Raw genomic sequence first — 11102 nt, 5'->3', positions numbered from 1 at the left:
CTTCAAAGTTATTTTTATAAAATTGATGTTATAGTACGAATTATTCTCTGGTTCTTACTTTACTCAATATCAGCTCATGTAAGTGTTTCTACATCTCTTCAAAATAACTGTTTTCCTCATTTCTTACAGAATAATAGTTATTCCATCATATACATATGCCTTAGTTTGGTAAGCCATCACTCAACTGGTAGGCATGCCCTTAGTTTCCAGGTTTTTTTTGTTTGTTTGTTTGTTTTACTGCCACAGAAGAGATGTAGTAAATATTTTGATAAATACAAGACCTTTTCTCCTGTCTTTGAGACAGGGTGGGAGTGTTATTCCATTCCATTGACTTCCTGGTCTTCATTCTGGCTAATCTGGACTCCTTCAGTATTAGGCAAGATGAAATCCTCCTCAAAGATATCTTGACATATTTTATCAAATGTCTCGCTGTTATCTAAGAAAACAAAATATACAGTATTATTCTGATCTGTTAAATTAGTTGCTCTGTCAAAAAAGGAAATAAGGCTATCCTGGCATGACCTATTTTCCTCATAGCTCTGCTTCCTCTTAGTGATCATCACATTCTTTTGTAGATGTTCATACATAATTCCTTTTATTTTACCAAGAATCAAAACAAAGTTCACTAGCCTGTAATTTGCAGATTCAATAGAAGTAGTTAGGTGGTATAGTGCATGTAATGATGGTCCTGGAATCAGGAGTCAGAAAGATGCAAGTTAAAAAACACTTTACTTACAAACTGCATGACCCTGGGCAAGTCATTTAACTTCTGTGCTTCAGTTTCCTCATCTGTGAATTGGTGATAGTAATTGCACCTATCTCTAGGACTATTGTGAAGATAAATTGAGATGTCATACACAAAGCCCTTTGCAAATTATATATAATAGCTATTATTGTTTATAATTAACATGCTAATTATATTCCTATAATTAGTAATACTAATTACTATAATTAGTAATACAGTAATACTAGCAATAACATAATACTAATAATTTATTATGTTAAATTAATAATATAGTAATACTAATTATTCATATAATTACTGATACTACTACTAATAATTTGGGACATTTCCACTTCTCCAAAACTATAGTATTTTTCCAGTTATCCACAGACTTTCAAAGACCACTGATGGAGGTATAGGCATTTCATCTACCAGGTCTTCCATTAATCTGGGATATAGTTTGTCCAATTTGATGAAAAACACATTGAAGGCTGCTAGAAACTCTCCCATCTGCTTACTTGTCTTGTGTTTCAACTCCTTTTTAATAATTTGTATTCTGCTCTTTCTACTACTAAGTTAAATTTCCTTGACAAAAGCAACAGAAACAATATGAAAATCAAATAGCTCTACCTTATAAGTCCAATCTAGTAATTTCATTCACCCCAGCATTGACCATATCTCTTTTTGAGCCTTCTTTCTTTTGTGACTACAGCTCAAAAGCTCTTGTTTTTTGTTTAGAACTTATTACATGCCTCTGTATATCCTGAGTGTTGGCATTTTTGACTATTTTTTACAAGACCCTGTATTGCTTTTGTATTTATCTTTTATTATGTACCCTTGCCTCCATTTTTATGTATCTTCTAAAAATCTAAGTTCCTTGTAAGTTCAAGAATATCACTTCACTGGTGGTGATTCATTAGTTGCTGTGCTCTAAAATAACTGTCAACACCTTATAGCCAAAAGCTTGTGATGAATGTCTTCTAACTTATCTAAGCTGGTGTGATAGTAATGTCAATTAAAGATTCCCTTGTATTGGCTTGGTTTTCAAATTGATTGTGTTAAAAACCCAGGGCTTGTTAATCCCACCTGTGGGATGGACTTTTTGATGTGAAAAGAAAGTCCTGAACTGGGAGGATCTGGTGACGTAGATTTGGAGAGACAAGAGAGAGGCGGAAGATCTTTTTGGAAGCAGCACCTCGTGGAGAGAGAGAGAGACTAAGAGAATTGCTGGTGGCCGCTTTGAATTGCCCTGGACTTTTGAGACCTGCCCCCTGAGCTGCCAAGGACTGAGGAGACATGGCTGTTTTGCTGGTACTTTGTCTGTCTGTTTTGATGTTATTTTGCCAGATTTGTCCACTGGTGAAAGACTGTCCTGTTGAAGAAGTCCTGAAACCTGGCATTTGGTTAAGAAGCCCTGAGACTGTCCTGCAGACAGAGAGTGAATACTGTCCACTGGTGAGGGACAGTGCTGTTGTTGCAGGGGTCTGGAGACTGTCCTGCAGACAGAGTGAATACTGTCCACTGGTGAAGGACAGTGCTGTTGTTGCAGGGGTCTGGGAGCCTTTCTGTTGGTTCAGAAGCCCTGAAGAAGGATTTTCTTGTTGTATGTTTACAGAAATCCTGGGAGAGGGCTTTGCTAATGTGTTCAGGGGTTCTAGGACTGTTCTACAGACAGAGGATAAATTCATGAAGGGATTGGCAATGTATCTTATGGCCTTGCTAAGCCTTGTCTCCCCAGGAACTAAGATTGCTGAGAACTTGCCTCCTGTCAAGATGAAGAAAAGACCTCCATTTGGGTATTAAGTGCTGTGTTTAAACTTGATGTAACTCTGGGGTAGATTCAATTGTGATCCAGGGGTGGGGAACTTTTGACCTTATGTTTGGAAACTAATCTCCATTTGAGAAGAGGGGCTTTGTGGTGGACTTAATTAAGGTATAGCCTAGGGGTGGAGAAGTATTTAGAACAGAGACTTTGTAATTGATTGAATGATTGGAAGGTCCTGGGGTGGGGTAGTACTTGGAGATTATTTAATCAGGCTTAGTAAATGCTGTATTTGGAATGATGTCATGTTTTGATCTTCTCTGTTCTGGGTGTGTTACTGAATAAAATGGAGAGCACCTATGCTGGTATTCTGAACCTTGGGAAGTTGCCTTTCTTTTGGCATTACATTACAGCTGGTATGGAGTTTCAGAATTAGTTTGTTACCAGGCCTATGTTTGAGGGTTTTTCCCAGCATAGTGCAACCTATTTGAGCTTATTTTTGTACTAACACAATCTTTGAAAGCCCAAAGTCACTTTTTTGAAATGATAGGGAATTGGATTAAGACTTTAGTGAAATAGCTTGCATTTACATAGCACTTACTTATTACAAAGCCTTATCTCACCATATCTCATTTGATTCTCAGAACAGTACTGAGATACCATTTTAGAGAACGCTCATGCTCAGAGTTGAAATGATTTGCCCAAAGCCATAGTTATTATAAAAAGATTGAAGTAATCCTATGATAATTCACTTAACTCTTTTCTTGCCTCTTAATTTCTTAAAAGAATCTTTTAATTACTTAAAGGAAACTCACCCATTTGTCCTTTCTTTCCATCATACAGAATGAGGTGACCGCTCTGCTTGCCAAAACTAACCTCTTTAGGCTCTTTCTCTTGTTTCCTCTTGTGTCTTTTGTGACTGCATCTCTGTAATATTTTATTTCATACCCAATAATTAGCTACTTCTCCTCAGATCAGCCTTATACAAAACAAAACAAAAATGTTCCTGGACCTTCCCACTTTTTCATGCCATCACACTATAGCTCTCCTTCCCCTCACCCTCAAATTCACAGGAGAAAGTAGCTTGCTGTTGGTGCCTCTACTTCCTCATTGCTCACTCATACCTTCTGCAATCCTAACTTTTGTCTCCATCAGATGATTGAAAACAATGACCTCCTTTTCACTAAGTTCAGTGCTTTTCTGTGCTTATGCCTATTGACCATATATGATAATTAACACCATAGACAAAACCCTGTTCTCAGATGGTTTCTTTCCCATTCTCTGAATGCTACTTTTTTATTTCAAATGCTTTATTAACTTCTGGTTCACATCATTCATTTCCACCAGATTTTGAGTTACAAATTTTCTCCCTGTTTTCCCCCTACCCACCGACCCCAAAATAGCAGTCCCATAGGATATCTCCTCCTTCAATCTGCTCTCTCCATACCCCTTTCAACTTTTCCAGTGGATCTCTATGCCCCAGTGCCTGTATATCTTATTTCCCAATTACATGTAAAATAGTATTAATAATAGTATATAAATATACACATATATAAACATACACACTATATATATATATATGTATATATATATATATATACACACACATATATATTTGAATATTTGATTTTAAAACTTTGAATTCCAGATTCATTCCCTTCCTTCCTTGTCACCCACCCTTCTGGGAAGACAAGCAGTTCAGTATAGGTTGTGCATATGTGGCTAATGCAAAACAATAACACACCATGTTTCCCCGATAATAAGACACTGTCTTAGTATTTTTTTTGGACAGAAAAACACCAGAGGGCTTATTTTCAGGGGAGGGCTTATTTTAATGAACATTGACAGCAATTTTAATAAACAGGTAAATGTGAACAAAAAAATGTACCTTTATTCAATAAGCAAATCACTGGGGAAGAACAAGATGACACGATCACTGCTGCAGCTCTGATTGGATGCAGCTTGGAGCGCGGCAAGCGTTTCACCCCGGGGGGGAAGACGGTGCATACAGAGGATACTGTAAAGTAGCGTGTAGCGCAGGAGATCACCTTCACTACAGTAGCAATCTCAATAGGGCTTATTTTCGGGGGAGGGCTTATTTTAGAGGAATCTTACACAGTAAGGGGAGGGCTTATTTTCGGGATAGGTCTTATTATCGGGGAAACATGGTAGTAGATATATTGTAAAAGACGGACTATATTTCCCTCCCTCCTATCCAACCTCCCACTTGTTCTATTCTCTACTTTGATCCCGTCCCTTTTCAAAAGTGGGTGCTTCCAACATGCCTCCCCCCCCAGCCTGCCCTCCCTTCCATCATCCCCCCTCTCTCATCCCCTTCCCCCACTACTCTCCTAGAGGGTGGGATACCCTATTTAATGTGCATTTCATTCCCTCCTCAAGCCAAATTCAAAGAGAATAAGGTTGACCCATTCCCTTTTGCCTTCCTATTCTTCCCCTCCATTGTAACCATTTTCCCTCTTCTCTTCTGTATGAGATAGTTTACCCCAATCTGTCTCTCCTCATCTCCTCTCATTATATTCCTCTCTCACCTCTTAATTTCACCTTTTAAGTATTATCCCTGCCTGTTAAATTGGTCCTGTGCCCTTTATCTATGTATACCTGTAAACATACATACACACATTCACATATGTATTCATATGCCCATATACCCTCATATATATACATATATGTATATATACACACACATACACATATATACATACATACACACACACATATATATATGTATATATATATATATATATACACATATTTCTATTCCCTTCAACTACTGAGAAAAGTTTCATAAGTTACAATTATTGTTTTTCCATGTAGGAATGTTAATAGTTCAACTTTGATAAGTTTCTTATGATTTTTTCCCCCTGTTTACCTTCTCATTCTTCTCTTGCTTCTTGTATCTGAAGGTCAGATTTTCTATTCAACTCTGGTTTTTTCAGCAAGAATGCTTGAAAGTCCTCTATTCCACTGAATGACCACATTTTCCCCTGAAACATGATACTCAGTTTTGCTGGGTAGGTGTGATAGTAATGGCAATTAAAGATTCCCCTGTATTGGCTTGGTTTTCAAATTGATTGTATTAAAACCCAGAGTTTGTTAATCCCACCTGTGGGATGGGCTTGTTGATGTGAAAAGAAAGTCCTGAAGTGGGAGGAGCTGGTGACGTAGATTTGGAGAGACACTAGAGAGAGGCGGAAGATCTTTTTTTTGGAAGCAGCACCTCGTGGAGAGAGAGAGGCTAAGAGGATTGCTGGTGGCCGCTTTGAATTGCCCTGGACTTTTGAGACCTGCCCCCCTGAGCTGCCAAGGACTGAGGAGACATGGCTGTTTTGCTGGTACTTTGTCTGTCTGTTTTGATGTTATTTTGCCAGATTTGTCCACTGGTGAAAGACTGTCCTGTTGAAGAAGTCCTGAAACCTGGCATTTGGTTAAGAAGGCCTGAGACTGTCCTGCAGACAGAGAGTGAATACTGTCCACTGGTGAGGGACAGTACTGTTGTTGCAGGGGTCTGGGAGCCTTTCTGTTGGTTCAGAAGCCCTGAAGAAGGATTTTCTTGTTGTATGTTTACAGAAATCCTGGGAGAGGGCTTTGCTAATGTGTTCAGGGGTTCTAGGGCTGTTCTACAGACAGAGGATAAATTCATGAAGGGACTGGCAATGTATCTTATGGCCTTGCTAAGCCTTGTCTCTCCAGGAACTAAGATTGCTGAGAACTTGCCTCGTGTCAAGATGAAGAAAAGACCTCCATTTGGGTATTAAGTGCTGTGTTTAAACTTGATGTAACTCTGGTGTAGATTCAATTGTGATCCAGGGGTGGGGAACTTTTGACCTTTTTGTGTTCTATGGTTGAGCAAATGAATGTATTTTACTTATGTTTGGAAACTAATCTCCATTTGAGAAGAGGGGCTTTGTGGTGGACTTAATTAAGGTATAGCCTAGGGGTGGAGAAGTATTTGGAACAGAGACTTTGTAATTGATTGAATGATTGGAAAGTCCTGGGGTGGGGTAGGCCTTGGAGATTATTTAATCACACTTAGTAAATGCTGTATTTTGAATGATGTCATGTTTTGATCTTCTCTGTTCTGGGTTTGTTACTGAATAAAATAGAGAGCACCTATGCTGGTATTTTGAACCTGGGAAGTTGCCTTTCCTTGGCATTACATTACAGTAGGTGACTCTTGGTTTTAATCCCAGCTCCTTTGACCTCCGGAATATCATATTCCAAGCCCTTTGATCCCTCAGTGTAGAAGCTGCCAGATCCTGGGTTATCCTGATTGTGTTTCCACAATATTCAAATTGTTTCTTCCTGGCTGCTTGTAATATTCTCTCCTTAATCTGGGAATTCTGGAACCTGGCTATAATATTCCTAGGAGTTTTCTTTTTGGGATCTTTTTCAGGAGGAGATCGGGGGATTCTTTCAACCTCTATTTTGCCCTCTGGCACTAAAACATCAGGGCAGTTTTCTTTGAGAATTTCCTGGAGGATAATTTCTGTGTTCTTACTTTGATCAAGGCTTTAAGGTAGTCCAATAATTTTTAAATTATCTATCCTGGATCTCTTTTCCAGGTCAGTGGTTTTTCCTATGAGATATTTCACATTGCCTTCTATTCTTTCATTTTTTTGGATCTGTTTAATAGCATCTTGATTTCTCATTAGCTTCCATTTGTTCCAATATAATTCTTAAGCAATGATTCTCCTCATTGAGCTTGTGAGATTCTTTTTCCGTCTGGCAAATTTGGCTTTTTAAGGCATTCTTCTCCTCATTGCCTTTTTGAGCCTCTTTTGCCATTTGAGTCAGTCTGTTTTTTAAGGTATTATTTTCCTCAGTCAGGCTGTTGACTCTCATTTTGTAATTTTCTTGCATTGTTCTTATTTCTCTTCCCAATTTTTCCTCCACTTCTCTTACCTGCTTCTTAAGGTCCTCTATGGCCTGTAACCAGCTCGTATTTTCCTTTGAAGCTTTTGGTGCCGGAGTTCTGACTTCACTGTCTTCCTCCTGTTCCATTCTTTGCTCCTTTTTGTCCCCAAAATAGGAGTCTAATGTTGGAGTCTTCTGTCACTTGACCCCTGGGCTTTTTGCCACAGTAGGACTCTGCCACCACACAGGGGAACTTTCATCCCAAACACTGGGGTTTTCTCAGCTGCCAGAGGTATTAGATGGGTGCCCTATCTGAGGTCTCCTCATGCTCTGGCAAATTGGACACACACCCCAGGACCTCCACCCTAGACTGCAATCCAGATCCAAGCAGGTTAAAGCAAGAGCAATTACCCCTCAGACTGGTGCTTGGGCCCCCTACACTCTGCATGCCAGGAGCTGAAGCTGCCACATGGCGCTGGCTGGCTTTGCCAGTGTCTTAGCGGCTTCTCACCCCAGGGGCAAAAGCCATGCACTCCCACTTACTGGTCCCAAAATCCAGACTGCACTGACCTCTCACTTTGTGCTCCGCATCTATGTGTTGATAAATCTGGAAACTGCCATAGCTGCTGCTGATCTGGAGTCCCTCTGGCTGGCGACTGGTCAGGCCTGCCCTGAACTTTTAGATCCCTGAAGTTAGCTCCTCATTTCCCTTCTCTTCCTATTCTTCTTATTCCTACCCTTTCTGCTTTTCCTCCTCTTCCTGTAAATTGTGTGAATCTAATGCTTTACAAAGAATCAAATAGTCAGAGAAATACATAGAGATATCTGTAAAATAGTGTATAAGGTAAAGTAAGGTGGATAAGCAGATCTGATTACAAAATTGAACTTTTACTTTTGCTGGCTTCTATTTGCTCAAACTTACCATAGAGTAAGAGATTCTTAACCTGATTGTGTCATAGACCCATTTGGCAGTCTGATGAAGCTTATGGACCCCTTCTTTAAGAGCATAATGTTTTAAAATAAAAAAAAAATAAGTATGATCAAAAGGACATCAATCATATAGAAATATAGTTATAATTATCTTAATAAAAAACAAATTCATGGGCCCTAGGTTAGGAATCCCTCACTTAGAGTGTAGTAGCAATGCAATAATTATTAATTAAATAAAGGTATGTGAACACTTAACATCATCCTACCAGAAAAAAGATAAATTCTGAAATAATTAAATTATCTTTATCAGCTGCACATAATACAGCAAATAGGTATATGATCAACAGCTGGTTTGACCCAAAGCTTAGCAGAGTGATCTACAAAAAAGAAGATTGAAAAATGAGAAGTTTGTTTCAGGTAATTACAGAGGGCAAAGAGATTTTTGCAATTATCCTCAGGGAAAAGGAACAATATTTGTGTTTCTTCCAGTACCCCAAAATTTATTCATATTGACAAGATGAAATTTAATTTCATTTTGGAGAACAGAAAAGGGATGGAAAAATGTGTCTACTCCCTTGTTTATCGGGGGAATGAAATGTTCATTGAAAGAATGACAGAAAAGCTTTAAGGAGAAAACAGGGGGAAAATAATGCAAAGAGGTAGAGGAGAATCTTGATCTGGGTCAGCAGGTTGGAAGATAGAGAGATAAGATAAAAGAAAGGGAAGTACTGCTGAAAATTTTGAGGTAAGTTAAAAATATAGAATTCTTTACAAGGAGAGATTATGTCAGTCAAAATGTGTTCTAAGGAATGGTGACAGGCATACAAAGATGCCTCAAGTAGAGGTCATCCAGTAAGTGCCAGAGGAAGAAGATGTGGACAGTGGTCATTGTTGATTCACAGATGAATATGCAGGCAGATATCTGTTCATGTAACATTAATAGAGAAGAATGCTGTCTTCCTGAGATATGTGCCTCAGAAGTAAGTGAGGACCTTCTGAGACTGGTCAGATTGAAGGATCAATATCGATTTCTTTTAATTTATGTAGGGACACATGATATTGCCAAATGAAACCTAGAAATCATTGTTAAATATGAAAATACTCTACAAAAATGACCAGAAGACATTACAATGATGTAAGCATAATTGATGACGGAAGGGATGGGAGTCAGAAGAGAAACACAGAGCTGGAAGAGAACAGTTTGTTTTTAAAATGGGATTTGGATTTCTCCATCACAACTTAAAATACAGGAATAAAGACAGGTAAGGAATATCCTTGCCGCAAGAAAGACAGAAAGACATATTTGTATGGAGTCTAAATAGCTCTCAAAAGAGGACTTAAAACTAAAAAAAAGGGAGGGCAAGGGAGAAAACTCTCAGATGAGCATAGATTTAGATATGAAAGGGACTTCAAAAGTCACTTGGTCCAGCTACACTCCTTTTATAGATGAAGAGCTGAAGTCCAGTGAAGTTAGAAGAATTATCTAAGATCACACAGGTAACAAAAGGTAGAGTTGAAATTTGAACTTGGGTCTTCTAATTCCAAATGCAGAACTCTTTCCAGAATATCACATCACTACATACTTCTAGAATTCTCTAACCAATATTTCTCCAAATATTTTGGAACGGCTTCTTCCCATATTTAACAACCCTGACTCAGAGAAGAAGCTGAGGGTGGGGAGGGGAGAGATAATTGTTTTGACAGATGGTACTAAAAAGCCTTGAAGAGCCTCTTCCTAAATCATTCCCATGCTCTTACCAAAGCAAAATATATGGTACTTCTGCTCTCCCTACAGTTGAAGAATTGAGACCCAATGATATTAAATGATTTGTCCAAAGTCACACAGATAGCATGTAACATAGTTAGGATTTGCAATCAGGTTTTCTTTACTCCAAATATAGTACACTTTTCAGTGTATAAACATATATATGTGTGTATATGTAAACACACACTTACATATTTGTGTATAGTTATATAAAATATGAATAACAAATAGAACAAACTGGTCTTAATTCAAGGAGGCAAATTTGACCAAATGGGTATTATTGAGACACATTGGGATGGGGTTCGTGACTAGAAAATGTCTCTGGAAGGACACATCACTCAAAAGGAATACAGTAAGAAAAAGGACAATGGGGTAGCATCGTATATTAAGAAGATTTAATCATGGGAAGGAATATGGTAATAAAAGGGGGAAACATAATAAAGAGTTTTTGGAAGGAGATCAGCATAGGGAGAAAGAGAAGGGATAGTATAATGAGTTGTACTAGAGATCACTTGGACAGAAGAAAGAAATAGATAAGTTCAGTAATATCAGAAACTTACATACGGACGTGATATTGTAGTGATGAGGGTTTCAGCTATCTCAACATTTTCTGAAGTATTCTTTCTGCCAAAAGCAGAACAGACTTTCATTTGTGACTTCTCTTTATGATAATTCAAGTTTCCAAAAGGTGTAGGAAACAACAGGAAGCACTAGTATTCTGAGCAGCAAGAGTAGAATTCTGACAGAACTGGTCAAACCAGTTTTTGAAGTAAAAAAGACATTGAAGTAAATGACAGGTACCTTGAAAGCAAATGACCATTCCTTTGGGAGGTTCCAGATAGAAAGGACAGGAAATCTGGGCATTACTGGGTGTTCACGTTAAATTTTGGGAAAGACTTGAAAGTTTGTAGAGAAAGGGAAAGCATGAGAACCTCCTAAGAGTGGAATCCTGAAGACAAACAAAAATGGTACCCATGGACAAGAAAAATGAGATGACATAAATGAATATAGTTGTATATGAAAATAATATGCCAACTCAGATTTAA

At 38.3% G+C, this 11102-nt stretch overlaps 1 long non-coding RNA gene across 1 annotated transcript; it reads right to left on the bottom strand.

Moving 5' to 3' along the window:
- Positions 1–211: 211 nt before the first annotated feature.
- LOC138163204 (uncharacterized) lies at positions 212–10840 on the bottom strand. The gene is made up of 2 exons (XR_011168846.1): positions 10617–10840; positions 212–436 (listed from the first exon to the last, which is right to left on the bottom strand). It is a non-coding gene; the product is annotated as an uncharacterized lncRNA (long non-coding RNA).
- Between the last annotated feature and the right edge of the window lie 262 nt (positions 10841–11102).

The sequence above is a fragment of the Petaurus breviceps genome, unplaced genomic scaffold (assembly GCF_028583685.1).
Source record: "Petaurus breviceps papuanus isolate PSGF00001 unplaced genomic scaffold, PetGlider_PUasm1.0 125, whole genome shotgun sequence".
Lineage (NCBI taxonomy): Eukaryota > Metazoa > Chordata > Mammalia > Diprotodontia > Petauridae > Petaurus > Petaurus breviceps.
Note: the sequence above shows the minus strand (reverse complement) of the source record. Positions and strands in the feature narration are given on the sequence as shown.